Source organism: Triticum aestivum, chromosome 1B (assembly GCF_018294505.1).
Source record: "Triticum aestivum cultivar Chinese Spring chromosome 1B, IWGSC CS RefSeq v2.1, whole genome shotgun sequence".
Taxonomy (NCBI): domain Eukaryota; kingdom Viridiplantae; phylum Streptophyta; class Magnoliopsida; order Poales; family Poaceae; genus Triticum; species Triticum aestivum.
In genome coordinates this window covers 333,258,541-333,274,645 of record NC_057795.1, presented here as the reverse complement: position 1 = coordinate 333,274,645, position 16,105 = coordinate 333,258,541, and positions in this window count along the sequence as shown.

The following is a 16,105-nucleotide window of genomic DNA, read 5'->3' as shown; positions in this document are numbered from 1 at the left end:
TCTCAACCTGCCCTTTCGCTCCGCCACAAAGTAACAGTCGGGGGCCGTCGGGAACCCAGGCCCACCTCTACCGGGATGGAGCCACCTGCCCTTTCAGCCCCCTCATCAGAATCACTTGCGGGTACTCAACGAGCTGACCCGACTTTAGTCACCATCTGTATAGTATGTATGTAGGTATAGTATATACCCGTGATCACCTCCCAAGTGATCACGGCCCAATAGTATAGCAAGCAGACTGACAAGGATGTAGGGCCAAAGATGATAAACTAGCATCCGATACTAAGTATTTAGGATTGCAGGTAAGGTATCAACAGATGTAGCAACAATGTCAGGCTATGCATCAGAATAGGATTACCGGAAAGTAGTAACATGCGTAACTACTCTAATGCAAGCAGTATAGGGAAGAATAGACTATATCTGGTGATCAAGGGGGGGGCTTGCCTGGTTGCTCTGGCAAGAGAGAGGGGTCGTCAACTCCGTAGTCGAACTGGGCAGCAGCAGCGTCGGTCTCGTAGTCTACCGAAGAGAAGAGGGGGAAGAAACAATAAATACAGTGCAAACATAAGCAAGACGATGCAAGACATGACAAAGAGCGGTGCTAGGTGTGTCCTAACGCAGTATGAGGTGATGCCGGCGAAGGGGGAAAACATCTGGGAAAGTATTCCCGGTGTTCCGTGTTTTCGGGCAGAGGAGCCGGAGGGGGAAAGTTGCGAGTTTGATATGTTAGGGGTGTGTGGCGGACGAACGGGCTGCGTATCCGGATTCGTCTCGTCGTCCTGAGCAACTTTCATGTACAAAGTTTTTCCATCCGAGTTACGGATTATTTAATATTAATTTTCAAAGTTTAGTCAGTTTCTGAAATTATTTTAATTCGAAAAAGAAGTTAAAATGCTACAGGTACCCAGTTCTGTGTACACATAGGTGTACCTAGAGGCTGACACGTGGGCCAAAGGAGGTCCCAGTTGACCGGTCAAAGTTTGACTGGTCGACAAGGGGTGGGCCCTCCTGTCATTCTCTAACTTACCTAATTATATTTTAATTAGTTAACTATCAGGTTAACTAAAGTTAAGTTAATTAAGCAGCTTAATTAAGTTAATTAATTAATTAATTAATTAAGCTTATTTTATTTTATTTATTTATTTTGTGATCGTTTTCTGGGGTGGGTCCCACTGGTCAGCTGCCCAGAGGGCCTAACGAGCACGCGGTCAGGCGGGTTGCGGGTGCAGGGGCGCTGCGAGCGCCCAAACTGCAAGGGCGCACGCCCAGGGCCGCGGCAATGCACACAACAGGGGCGGGCGGGCGCCGCCCGGCGAGCAGGGGAGGCGCGGGCGAGGAACGGCGACGTCGGTCGCCGGCACGACAGCGTGTGGTCAGTGGGCGAAGGAGCCGGAGCTCCAACGGGCGCGCGGGGAAAGGCGCCGACGGCAGCACCGTATGCAGCAACATAGCAGAGGCAGTGTGGGGAAGCGACAGTGGACGGGGCGGTGGGTCTCGGTGCGCTCCGACGGAGCGCGGTCGCGGTCAGAGGTGAGGGAATGCGGGCGCCCGCGCCGTCATGCGAGCGGCCAAGGCGCGTCCTGGAGCAGGGGGGAGAAAGGAGAAGTCGAGGCCTCGCCGCGCGGAGAAGGGGTCGAGGCAACGGGACATGAGGAGGGCGGCGGGGACGACGGCGCCGGAGGGGAAGCAGACCGGCGATAAGGGGGAGGCAGACCGGCGGGGAGGTTCCCGCGACGGGCGGCGACGGGGGCCGGCGTGGTGACGGTGAATGGCAGGGAGCGCGGGCACCGGGGATCGGCTCGGGTGCCGATCCAGATCCAGCAGGGGGGAGGTCCGGCGAGGTAGCCCTCCGGGCGGCGGCAGCGTCGACGGTTTTGGGGGCTCGGCTGCCCCGGTGTCGATCCAGATGGGGTGGGGAGAGGAGGAGCGAGGCGTGGGGGAGTGGGTGAAGTGGGGGGGGGGGGTTACGGGTTAGGGTTTCCTGGGAGAGGGGTCTAGTAGGCCAGGGGCGTGTCGGGGGTGGGCCGGCAAGCCGGTCGACTGCCCGGCCAACTGGGCCAAGGCCCACACGGGAAGGTGGTTTCCTTTTGTGTGTGCGTGTGTTTTCTTATTTTGCGTTTTCTTTTATTTATTTTCTTTTATGTTTTAAATCATTTTAAATTATCTAGGCATTTTATAAAAATGTGTTTATTACACCATATTTACTTAAGCAAAATATGGCACCGCCTGAACATTTTAGTTTTAATATTTGAAAATCTTTACGGTTTGACTTTATTTTAAGTTTGAATTTCGAATTGATTTTGAACTAACACGAGATTAACATCAGTAACCATGGTGACATGGCATCATTAACGTGGGATTACTGTAGCCTAATTACCTGGGCGTCACAGTGTGCTCGGGGGCTGTTCCGATGGCTTCAATATTCCGGACCCCTGTGAGTCGCCGAATTGCGTAGGAGTCTTCATGGCTGGGACTCAACCCGGTCAAAACTCTACAGCCGCTACTGCAATTACGTCCTGGATAGGAGCGGCCGGGGGCAGGAGGCCCTGTGCGCCCGCCGACTCAAGTGCTGATAGACCTCATGGATAAGCTTACGACCGTGTTAACCGCCACGGTTATCCCTGCGAACAAAGATGAGCATGACGCGGAGGTGGCATGGGTACGTGAGGAGATAGCTCAGGCCAAGGAGGCCTTGGCAGCTGAGGATACTAGACTAGCTACGGAGCGGGCGGCTCCCGACGCCTAGGCACAGCGTTTGCAGTCAGAGGCTTACCAGCTCACGATGAGCTTAAACGCGTCCAATGAGGTAATGAGGAGGAGACACCAGAAGACCCAATCCCGGTTACCTCCAAATTATGACCCTCGGATTCTTTTCGCTACACCTGGAGCCGGCCCAAGTAACCCGCCAGATGCCAATCAGTTTATGACATCTGGAGCAGGAGGACCGGCTCAGCATCGACATATGCCACCTCCTCATGTGAGCATGGCACCACCACGTTATGTGCCGATACCGGAGGGTCACTTTTCCAACCTCATGGAGAATATAATCGCAGCGTCAGCGCGTCTGGCGGCTCTTCCAGTGGACCGTGATGATCCAATAGCAGTGGAGACCCGGAGGATCAGTGAACTTGTTTAGACGGCCCTGGCTCAGCAAGAGACCTATTCTTATAGTCGGGATAGGATTCATTCAACCCCTCCACCTTGGTTAGCACCGCCTCATCAGAACCGAAGCCCGAGTTACAGCAGGCACATGGAATCTGAAGCTTTGTCAAGCAACGCCCAACACCGTGACCAACATGGTGGCTATAACCCGGTGCAAGACCGAGTACGTCAGGAGAACGAGCGGGCGGCTCAGGTGGCGGCTCAACAGGCGGCACATTAGGATATTCCAGAGTATCCAACGACTTCTACTGAGATGGGAATAGCCACCAGAACTGGTGGTGTTCCTTGTTTGATACCGGCTTTGCGCAACGTGCGCCTGCCCAGGGACTTCAAGGGACCTCGAAAGGTGCCGAATTACACGGCCGACTTACAGCCTGGGGCATGGATTGAGAGTTATGAGATGGCCATGGAGCTGTTGGAAGTCAGTGACACGGCAATGGCTAAATACTTCACCATGATGTTAGATGGAACGGCCCGGTCTTGGTTAAAGAGTTTACCACCCAATTCCATTGGTTCATGGGAGGAGTTAAAAGCCCGTTTCATCCAGAACTTCAAGGACACCTGTAAGCAATCTATGTCAATCATGGACTTGACGAATTGTAAGCAGGGGGAGGGCGAATCCACCACCCATTGGGTACGCCGGGTCAAGGAGATAATCCATTCGTCTGATAAGATGGATGCCGGCTCTGCAGTCCTCATGTTGGAGAAAAATTGCAGCTTTGAGCCGCTGAGACAGAAACTGGGGCGCCTTAAGCGTGACTGAAGGGATATGGGCATGCTAATGGCGGCTTTAGTCAAATATGCCGATTCTGATAGTACCAAGGATCCCGCGTCTGATGATAAGACAGGGAAGGGAAAAAGGAACGGCAATGGAAAGGGTCAACATCACAACCCGGTGAATCAAAGCGGCAATAAGCGTAAGGCGGACGGCAACCCGGAGCTTGTAGCCAACGCTAATACACAGGGTAACAATCAGAGATGTAAAGGTAAGTGGCCTCGATCTGGCGGGTCAGGCCCATCTCTTGAGCAGCTACTCAATGAGCCTTGCCCAAAACACGGCACCCGGGAGCACCCCGCTACACACATGTGGAAAGATTGCGCGATCATGAAGGCGTTTAAAAATTCCAATACCTTTGATGGTAGTCATGGATCTGGCGGCGGTTCAGGGGCTGGCTTCTTTCATGGCCCGGGTGGCGGTTCAAATTCCGGTTTTCAGGGACAGTCGGATGGAAATAATCAGCAGCAATCTGGTCAGGGAGGACAACAGCAGCAACAGTCGGGTTATCAGAGCCATCCAAAGCAGTTGAGTGGTGGGCAGTAACATGTGTTTACCACTAGCTTATGCAAACGTGGCCAGAAGGTTCTTAAGAGGGCCGTAAATTCGGTTGAGCCGGCAATTCCATGTTATTTGAGATGGTCAGAGCAACCCATCATATGGAGCAGAGAGGATCACCCTCCACGAGTCGATAATCCGGGTCAGTTAGCCTTGGTGGTAGCACCCCAGGTTGGAGGATATAAATTCACTAAGGTACTCATGGACGGAGGTAGCAGCATCAATATCCTCTATTATGATACTTTCCAGCGCATGGGGTTGACTGAGAAGAATCTGAGAACATCCAACACTGTTTTCCATGGGGTAGTTCCAGGCAAGTCGGCTTACCCAGTTGGCAAGATTGAATTGGAGGTGGCCTTTGGAGATGAGTATGATTCCAGGGCTGAGAAATTGACGTTTGAAGTGGTCAAAATCAGGAGTCCATATCACGCTTTGTTTGGGCGACCGGCTTATGCTAAGTTCATGGCACGACCGTGTTACGTTTACTTACAGCTCAAGATGCCGGGTTACAAGGGCACCATCACAGTGCATGGGAGTCGAAAGGTGGCCTTGGAATGTGAAGAAGGCGACGCGGCTTACGCTGAGACTGCCTGTGCCGTGGAGGAGCTTAAATTTTATCAAGACAATGTTGACCCGGCGGATATGACCTCCCTCAAAAAACCAACTACTGAGCATGACCCGGCGTTGAAGTTTAAATTGGCCGCTGAGACAAAGCTTGTTGACTTTACCCGAGGAGACGCCTCTAAGCAGTTCAGTATCAGTGCCAATTTGGATCCTAAATAGGAAAGCGCGCTCATCGAGTTCATCCGTGAGAACCGGGACATCTTTGCATGGAAACCTTCTGGCATGCCGGGTGTACCGAGGGAATTCGTTGAGCACACTCTCAATATTGATCCAAAGTATAAGCCGGTCAGGCATATTCTCCGATGGTTCAACGTAGAGAGACGGAAGGCTATTGGGGAAGAGGTCGCCCGGCTCTTAGCGGCCGGGTTTATTGTTGAAGTTTTTCACCCGGAGTGGTTGGCTAACCCGGTGTTAGTGCTCAAGAAAAATGACACTTGGCGGATGTGTGTGGATTACACGGACTTAAACAAGGCTTGTCCGGCTGATCCCTTCGCTCTCCCCCGTATTGATCAAATCATTGATGCTACAGCGGGTTGTGAATGTTTGAGCTTCTTGGATGCTTACTCTGGTTATCATCAGATCAAGATGGCAGTTAAAGACCAGGAGAAGACAGCTTTCATCACTCCGTTTGGGGCCTTCTGTTATGTATCTATGCCGTTTGGACTCAAGAGTGCCCAGGCGACTTATCAGTGATGTGTACAAAATTGTTTGCACGATCAAATTGGGCGTAATGTTCATCCTTATGTGGATGACATCGTGGTGAAATCCAGAGAAAAGGAAACCTTGATATCTGACTTGAGAGAGACCTTTGACAATCTCCGGGTTTACAAGATGATGCTTAACCCGCCCAAGTGTGTGTTTGGTGTACCTGCAGGCAAGCTCTTGGGTTTTCTGGTATCAAACAGAGGCATTGAAGCTAATCCAAAGAAAATCACGACGATTACCTCTCTGGCTAAGCCGGCGTGTATCAATGATGTTCAGCGCTTGGCGGGTCGTGTTGCCGCTTTAAGCCGGTTCATAAGCCGGTTAGGGGAGAAGGCCTTACCGCTATATCAGATGATGAAGAAAGCAGACACCTTCGTCTGGAGTGACGCTGCTAACACTGCCTTTGAAGATTTGAAGAGACAGTTGTCTGAGCCACCGGTTCTTGCGGCTCCCATTGACAGAGAGCCGTTGTTGTTGTACGTAGCTGCAAACTCACGAGTGGTCAGTGTTGCCATCGTGGTGGAGCGTAAGGAAGCTGGCAAGGAGCATCCGGTTCAACGACTAGTTTATTATATCAGTGAGGTGCTCATTGAGTCTAAGCAAAGGTATCCACATTGGCAGAAACTTGTTTATGGTGTGTTCATGGCAAACCGGAAGCTGAAGCAATACTTCCAAAGTCATCCTATAACGGTGGTAAGTTCAGCCCCTCTGGGAGACATCATTCAAAACAGGGAGGCCATAGTGCGGATCTCTAAGTGGGCTATTGAGCTTGGGCCCTATGGTTTGAAGTATATGCCCCGTACTGCTATCAAATCTCAAGCCTTGGTCGATTTTATCAATGATTGGACAGAGTTGCAGGCACCTGAGGAGAAGCCGGATAATACGTATTGGACTATTCACTTTGATGGGTCCAAGCAGTTAGAAGGCTCACGGGCTGGCATTGTTTTAACTTCCCCTCGAGGTGACAAATTTCGCTATGTGCTCCAGCTCATGTTTCCTTGTACTAACAATGCAACCGAATAACGAGGCCTTGCTCCATGGTCTCCGGATGGCCAAAGAGATGAATTTGAGTCGGGTAAGGTGTTTGGGTGACTCAGATCTCGTGGCTCAACAGGTTTCAGGCAAGTGGGATTCTAAAGATCCCCTTATGGTGGCTTACCGTCGGGAAGTGGACGCCGCGGCTGGACATTTCAAGGGTTATCAAGTGGAGCACGTTGATCGAAGGAAGAATGAGGTGGCTGATGCTTTAAGCCGGCTGGGATCTCAACGTAAGTCGGTGCCACCTAACACCTTTCTTGATGTTTTGCATAACCCTTCTGTCAAGGTGCCTACCGAGGAAGAACTAGCGGTGCCAGACCCGGAGGCACAGCTGGTGGCGGCTCTTCATGTCATCCCGGATTGGACCGTGCCATATTTGGCCTATATAACCCGGGGAGAGTTACCGGAGGACGAAATTTTGGCAAGACAAATTGTCAGACGATCCAAATCCATGACGATTGTTAATGGTGAGTTGCATCATTGCAGTGTGACAGGGGCGTTTCAACGCTGTGTGTCACCTGGAGAGGGACAAGAGATACTTCGTGAGATTCATGAAGGAGATTGTGGTCATCATGCCGGCTCAAAATCTCTTGTGGCCAAGGCTTTCTATCATGGTTTCTACTGGCTCACGGCTCATGCTGATGCGGAGGATCTGGTCAGTAAATGTGACGGTTGTCAGAAGTTCTCACGACGTACTCATGTGCCGGCTCAGAAATTGAGGATGATCCCGATTACCTGGCCATTCGCAGTCTGGGGGCTTGACATGGTTGGACCTTTCAAAAGGTCTAAGGATACAAAGACACATCTCCTAGTGGCAGTGGATAAGTTTACAAAGTGGGTTGAGGCGGAGCCAGTCAGTAAGTGTGATGCGGCCATAGCGGTTCAGTTCATGAAAAAGGTGATCTTTCACTTTGGTTTCCCACACAGCATTATAAATGATAATGGTACTAACCTTTCCAAGAGAGCCATGGAAGAGTTCTGTCAGCGAGAACATATCCGGCTTGATGTTTCGGCCGTTGCTCATCCTTAATCCAATGATCAAGCAGAAAGAGCTAATCAAGAGATACTGAAGGGTATTAAACCCCGGCTCTTAGTCCCCTTAAAACGGACACCGGGTTGCTGGGTGGAAGAGTTACCCGCTGTACTATGGAGCATCAACACTACACCTAACAGATCTACGGGTTATACACCTTTTTCATGGTCTATGGAGCAGAGGTAGTTCTACCAAGTGACATCCGACACGACTCACCCCGTGTGGCAGCTTATGTTGAGGCGGACAACAAAAAGGCTCGTCAGGAGGCACTGGACTTGTTGGATGAGGAGCGAGACTTGGCAATGGCCCGCTCGGCAATTTACCAACAAGACCTGCGCCGTTATCACAACCGTCGGGTCAAGAGCAGAACCTTTCAGGAAGGTGATTTGGTGCTCCGGCTCATTCAGGATCAATCTGACATGCACAAGCTATCTCTGCCTTGGGAAGGACCCTTTGTGGTCAGCAAGAATCTGAACAACGGGTCATATTACCTCATTGATATTCGAGAGCACAAAGACTCACGTAAGTCGGACGAAGAGACCCGCCGGCCATGGAACATAGCCCACCTTCGGCCTTACTATACTTAAGCCACCGGCTCTTAGGATGTATATACTTTTGACGATGTATATATTATATAAAGCAATAAAGCAGGACCTCTGTCCTTTTTTCCATAAAGAATGTTTTTATGTCTTCTTTATCAGGTGATGGACACTGCCAACAGGGAGCGGATCATATCTGAATCCGGCTTTCCCTTTGGACTGGCTTATGATCATATCTGAATCTAGCCATGATCACTTGGGGGCTTCCTGTTCAAACATAGGTCGTATCCGAACCAAAGAGAACATAGCTGTCGATACCCGCTTGATCGGCATACTGCCAAACCCACTTGGGGGCTTCTTGATCATATTTGAATCATAGCTTAACCCCTTTGGGTCTGACGTGGATCGTATACGAATCAACACCATTAAACAAATCTTATGGTCACTTGGGGGCTTCCTGTTCAAACATAGGTCGTATTCGAACCAAAGAGAACATAGCTGTCGATACCCATTTGATCGGCATCGCCAAGCCACTGGGGGCTATATGATCGTATCCGAATCTTAGCTTAACACCTTTGGAATGGTTTACTGATTGTATTCGAATTAGAAGCCTGTAAATTATTTTGACTATCCTGAGACCTTGTGAAAACATTATGAGATGTTTTTTGTCTTTCCGGTTTAATATTGGTCACACCATGTTGTTAAAGTACCAGGTGAGCATCAAATCAGCAGGAAAACTTATCCAAGGATCAGGCAAGCAAAATTAACACGCCAAGGAAATCAAAGTCAGAAATATATAGCAGTGGCGGTTTATGAAAGTGTTAAAGCGCTAGGAACATGCACGAAGGCATGACAAACATTGGAAAGCTTTTTCTACCCTATTACAAGACTCCCCGAGTCTGAATAAATGAAGCATTGTTTTTTGCAAAGCACCTAGTGATTCACTCCTTCGGCAGGCTTGAAGTCTCCGTGTTATCCTTCTCCGCTTCTCCGTCGGCTGTTCTCTCCTGGAAAGTTGACAAGGCCCAGTCAATGCCGCTCAAAGCTTCAAACTCAACTTCATCATCTATTAAACAGGCTGGATCCACTTCAGGGACAAAAGTATGCTTACGAATTGGAGGGATCAGGCTGATTTGATCATATGGAGTGTTTGGAATTCTTCGGTTTTCACTGTCATAAGCCAGCGCATACTTACTAAGGTCAGTGTCGTTTCCAACAAGGGTTGCCACGGGACGTATGGCTTTGACGCAGGCGGTGAAATCATGGTCGTCAAACACAGTGCCGTCTTCCTTCAGACTTGGGTATCCAAGGGCAAGGTCGGCCGGGTCTAGTTCTGGGAGTCATGCTTTAGCCTGGCTCAATGTGGCTACGGCCCCGGCTCCTGAGGACGCCCGCCTTAAGTCTTGGATCCGCTGAGGCAGGAAAGCGAGGCTCTTCAACACGTCTTGCAGAAGGCGGGGAGGAGGGCTTGATAAGGCTACAACGGACAAGGCACGTTGTGACCCGGAGTACAGCTATTCCACTAAGGTATAAACTGCTTTAAGCTTGATCAGCATGTTTTGTTTAAGGTTGGTACTCCTGGGGCCTGTATGTACACAAATATAACAGTCAACCGGAAGTAATTGTTACAATAGTCATTGAAAGGTTACAATGTTTGAGGTTTTGCACAGTAACTTACCGAAGATGGCTAAGACCATTTGAGATATCTGTCGTTTTAAGTCGGACAACTTGGTTGTTGCCTCCGCAAGAGATGCTTCTGCTGTCTCGGCCCGAGTCACCAGTGAAGCCTTCTCATTAGCCCAAGCTTTCTTCTCCGACTCAAAATTCTTCTTCAGCTTCTCATTTTCAGAGACATTGAATTCAAATTTGGAGTTAGCCTTCTGAGTCTCAAGTTCTTGAGTTTCCAGACGACCCTTCAGGACAGCAAGCTCTGATTCAAACTGATTTATGGTGGCCTGCATTGACACCAGGTTATGGTAAGGATTATAGTAAGGTAACATTCAAGTCCCAAGCACTTTACAAGTAAAGATACTTGGCACTTGGGGGCTAATGTATGCTGAAGAATATTAAACTTATCATACCGGGTCACACATATTAAGTCTCAAGCACTTTACAAGTAAAGATACTTGAAACTTGGGGACTAATGTATATTGCAAATTTACAACTATCATGTTATAACCGGGTTAAATATATTCTCTTTGAACCGGCTCAATTAATAAGTAAAGCAGGTTTCTAAGTCTACAGCATATTTATTCATAAGCGATAGACTTGGGGGCTGGTACAGTATGTAAGACTCAGGTAAAAAGTATAAGCTATACCTCAGATTTGTGATGTATTTGTTTTACCATGTCATTTTCCAGGTCACGGCTATTATGCACTTGATTCAGATAGCCCGAGACTATATCACCAATGCTTAAGTGAGTGTAATTAGTAATGTCCTGCTTGGCTTTTCGGCGTTCGGCAAGTTCTTCCTTGGAAGAACATTTGGCAAGGACAGTAGGCCGCCCTGGTTCAACAAACTGAGACCTCACAATCTCAACTTCCAGTTCATTTGTCTTGACCGGGCTAGGAGTCTCTGGGTCATTCGTGTTGAGAGTATCCTCAGCAGACGGATCAGAAGTTGGCACTGGAATTTCAGAACTTGGTTCAGGCGGCGGCTGATGGGTAGAGCTGTCTGGAGCAGACGCATTAATCACCAGTTCAGTTACGATTGGGTCTTGGGACGGTTTATTCTTCTTTGCCCTCTTGCTGGGTTTCACTTGCATGCTGTTAACAAAGGCAGAAGGATGAATACGCAAACATGGGTAAAGTAAAGTTCAAGGTACATAAGGTTAAATTACCCGGGAGCAGTTTTGAAAGTCGGCATGTTTGACTGCATGGATTCACCGGAAGAAGGAGAGGTATCCTGATAATTGGAGTCAGGTGAATTGAGAGAATGATGAATTAAGCCCACTAAAGGTAAAACAGAACGTAAATCGGAGACAATCTCAGTCCGACCCTTCCTGGTTATGTCAGGTAAGCCGGAGGAGAGTTCCGCATCCTTGTTGTTCCGGGTCTGCCTCCGGTTCTCAAGCTGTTGTTGCTTCAAAAGAAATTGAGAATCTTGATAAGCAAGAGCATGTGAAAATCTTACTTTCCGGGTCACTCTTCGGATCTTTTGCTTTGGCAAAGGCTCTGAGTCGGAGGAGATTATAGTTACCTCTTCATTGGCTGCTTGACTGTTCCCTGTATCCTCCTGAAGGGATAGAATGTCACACAGGTAATAACAAGGGAATTAAGAAAATTTAAAGATTACCTCTTCATCATCCAAAGAACTATCCTCCAATTTGAATAAGTCGGAGGCGCTGGGTTTCTTCTTCTTTGAGGTTCCTGTCTTGGCGGCTTTCCTTTCAGCTTTTTTGGTTGCCCTGGCTTGTTTTGCAGCTTCATGGTCATATTTGACCTTCCAAAAGTTATCATCGGCCTATGGAAAGGATAAGGAATTATGAGTACCGAAGAAGGTATAACATAGCAAAGAGTATTTATTAAGATTGATAACTTACTACAGGGGGCGGGTTCTTCTTGCAAAAGGGAAGTAAGCCGAAGGTGTTACTTGTCACAGTGCCCTCCTTCAGCAGTGACTGGGTCGTGGCCTCCACCACATCATCTGGTAAGTCGTCAGGACTATGGCGTAACGGGTCATCCTTTTCGCCTGTATAGGTACACATTAAGCCAGAACGGCGGCTTAATGGAAGTACTCGCCAAGTGACCCAGACTTGGACCAGATCGATGTCGTTTAAACCGTTTCCCAAGAGAGCTTTGATCTTCTTGATGGTGGGATTGAGAGGCAGACGTTCAACGGCCGTCAGTTTGTCTGGTAGCGAGTGGTTGGACTCAAGGCGCAGGGCGCGAAAGCCGGGCAGAGGCTTCTCATCAGCCGGAGAAGTGCCCTGACAATAGAACCACGTTTGGTTCCAAGATTTTGGGTGACTTGGTAGTTCAGCATAAGGAAAAAGGTAGTCTCTCCTTCGCTGGATTGAGATGCCGCCAAGCTCAAGACTGGGCTCGTTGGCACGTTCATTTTGCCGGTTCATGTAGAAAAGTTCCCTGAATAATAGCAGACTTGGTTCCTCTCCCAGGTACACCTCGCAGAAGACTTGGAAATTGCAAATATTTGACACGGAATTGGGTCCGATGTCTTGAGGTCTAAGGTCAAAGAAATTCAAAACTTCCCTGAAGAATTTTGAGCCGGGAGGGGCAAATCCCCGGCTCATATGATCCGTAAAAACTATCACCTCCCCTTCTTTGGGATGAGGCTTCTCTTCAGACAGGTCAGGGACACGATAAGACATGACCTCCCTTTTTGGTAGGTGGCCAGATTTCACGAACTCAGCCAGTTTACTCTTGGTAACTATGGATGGGATCCAATTGCAGGTTACAGGGGCCTTGGCCGCCTTAGGAGCCATGACAACAGTTGGCCTATGACAAAATAAGAAAATCCGGTTCAATTTTAACCAGGGAGAAAAATCCTAATTATTCAAGGTGGCGGCTTAAGGAGGGGCCTAATGATATAAGGATGACTGTGCAACAATATTTAAGCTGCTACAAGTATCAAGAGCAGTTCAAAATTCTTCAGGTCATGAGAAGCAACTAAGGTTCTGTGTCATTTATTTAAGCCGGACACCTCGACAGTTGTGTTTAAGGGCATTTACCAGAAGAAGTTTTCCGGGTGATAAAAACAAGTTTCACGGATGACAGCTATTATTCTGGATCAAATTATTGCTCTGAAAAGAAAATTTTCTAGACCTAAAAACAGGGCAGAGAAGTTCATACACTCGAAGAGGGTTTCCAAACAAAGAGAAATGAGATCTATTTCTATGCAAGATCAACACAAACAAGTACCGTAGCAGTTCTACGTAGTTTTTACGATCTAAACAGGGCATTGGAGGTAAAAACTAGCAAGGGTTTGCGTCGGGCGGTGATGAACGCCGACGACCTCAACAAAGTTCCAATGCAGATCTAAGAAAGGGAAGGAGAGGAACTCACGGATGTGGACGAGCTGCGGAGGTTCGCCGTCGATTTCTGGTCAGAGTTAGGTTGATGCAGCGGCCTGAGTCGGAGCTCGAGAGGAGGCAAGAGGAAGAAGACGACTGAAAGAGGGAAAGTATAAGACCTAAGTCGCACCTATTTATAGGGAGAGGATAACTAAGACGACGCGGGAAACGAGGAGATAAGAGTTATTATCCAGCGGCCCCGATGCCTCGATTTTCAGAACAGTCAATAAAGCAGAGATCCGTTGAAGGATACGATGGAATAGAAAAGGAATTTAAGAGAGGATGACATCACGCCGGGTTAACACGGATCCAGAAGATGACGTCATGGCGGGTTAAAGAAAACCTTCTGCACAGTCAGAAGACTAAAAATTTATTCTTTAAAGGTATTTTAAGATTGACATGAACAGGTTCAAATCAATCTAGGGCCTAATGTTGGGGATATAACTATTTGTGTAAGCCGCCCAGGAGGGGCCAGGTTACGCAAAGAAGATTCAAGCCCAAGACCAAGCATGAAGACGGCGGTTCAATAGGGGGCTTAAGCCCATAGGCGACTTAAGGCCCGTTGTAGTAAACCACCGTAATGGCATGACTTGTATCATAAGGTAGTTTTAACTAGTCACCGAGCCGGACACTGTTATAAGCCGACCGGGACTCTGTAGGCCACAGGGCGTCAACCAGTGTATATAAGGGGACGACCTGCTGGCGGCTTAGGGCAAGAAACAACTCATCGAGAACCGAGCATAGCGTATCTCGCTCCCTGGTCATCGAAACATCAATACCAACCCAACTAGACGTAGGCCTTACCTTCACCGTAAGGGGCCGAACTAGTATAAACCCTCTCGTGTCCTTTGTCCCGATTAACCCCTTCAAGCTTCCTAGTTGCGATGGCTCCACAACTAAGTCCTTTCACGAGGACATCTGACGTGACAATTCCATGACAGGCCTCTTTCCTCCTTTCTGTGGCTTCTTACCGTCTGCCATATTCTTCAGTTGAGGAATTTGAACAATCGAATTCTCTGAAGAAGTATGCAACTTATCTTCGAGGAACGTTGCAAATGAGTTAAGTTGATGAGAACCTAGTGATTCAGCAGCGGACATGAGTACCTGTGAACAGAGTATAGTTGCGAGGAATTTGGAGAGGTCATATGCGTTCTCAGAAAGTTTTTCAAAAAGAACAAGTTTGAGGAATTTGACCAAATGAGCCTTGAAGAATTTCACTAAGCATTCTTTGTCTTAGGTTCCAGAGTTGTATAGATCGAGGATCCACACAATTGAGGAATCTTGAAGAAAAATGATGCTTAGAGAAACGAATCAAGAACAAATGACTAGTGAGGTCTTTTGTGTGTGAGGATTTGAAGAATAAAACACGTTTGAAGATTTTGTAGAGAAAATTTGAATCAAAGAGGGCAGTAAAAGTAACTTTTAATTACCCTTGATGAAGAACACGCCGAACTGAGAAGTGTAGATTTGAAGCTCGTCAGTTCAGATCTTCCATGCCCTAACTCGGCGGAGGAAGATAGCTACGGCGGCGGCGGAGTGAAGATTTCCGTGTCGGCGCGAGTACGACGGCGACGAGGTCGAGGCAATGAAGCTCTTCCTCACCGGCGACGATGGAGTAGCAGCGGCACTAGGGTTTGAGAAGCTCGAGTGAGAGAGAGTGCGGTCAAGCGGAGTAAAGGAAGTGAGGAAGGGGAGAGGGGTATTTATAGTCGCAGTGATAAACTGTTCGCCCGAAGATTTAGGATGAACTAGCCCCTGACCCTTCTCATTCGCTTGACATGTGTCACCCATGTACTGAAGTGGAGATCGTGTTAGATCGTGGGTGAATAGATAAGTCTATCGTGGGATACGGAACAGTTTGAGCGGCAAAGCCGAAAATTTGGATGAGATAAGTTAAAAGTTCCGTTCGCAATTGCTTCAGCTGACAAGGACCCAGTGAAGATTTTGAACGAGTTTCAAATAGAACGCACATGAAGAATTTGTGAATAGATTGGGTTGAGTATATCATAGAGGGGAAAGGGTCCGATCACATTCACTTAGCAGAAAATGCAACTTGAAGAAATAGCCATAAGTGAATGCTGTAGAGGACGTAAACCCATATATATATTTAGCCAATGAAGAAAAATGACGGAAACAGTGAAGATATTGCAAAGTTGAAGAATTTGAAAAACTAAAGAATTTCAAAACTGAGGAATTTCAAAAAATGAAGATTTTCAACTTTGGTGGTGGCGTTACCCACCGTATAAGAATGATGATTTCAGACAACGCGTACAATTGTCGTAGGGTTCTGAGAATCAAATTATTCATTAATTTCTTCACACTTAGAGTGTTATTCTTCATTGGTTGAAGAAAAACGTTTCTTCATGTGTTGCACATCTAAGTCATCAATTTTGCATAAGTGTTAGGATGAGTGTCCCTTTCAAAGAACATTCGAAGACTCTAAGATATTTAGCTCACATCGCAACTTGCTAAATCTCTTCTCATCCAAGGGCTTTGTGAAGATATCGGCTAGTTGTTCTTCAGTCTTCACGTGCTCGATGGAGATGTTGCCCTTCAACACATGATCATGAAGAAAATGATGACAAATTTGAATGTGCTTTGTCTTCGAGTGCTGAACTGGGTTGTGAGCAATCCTGATGGC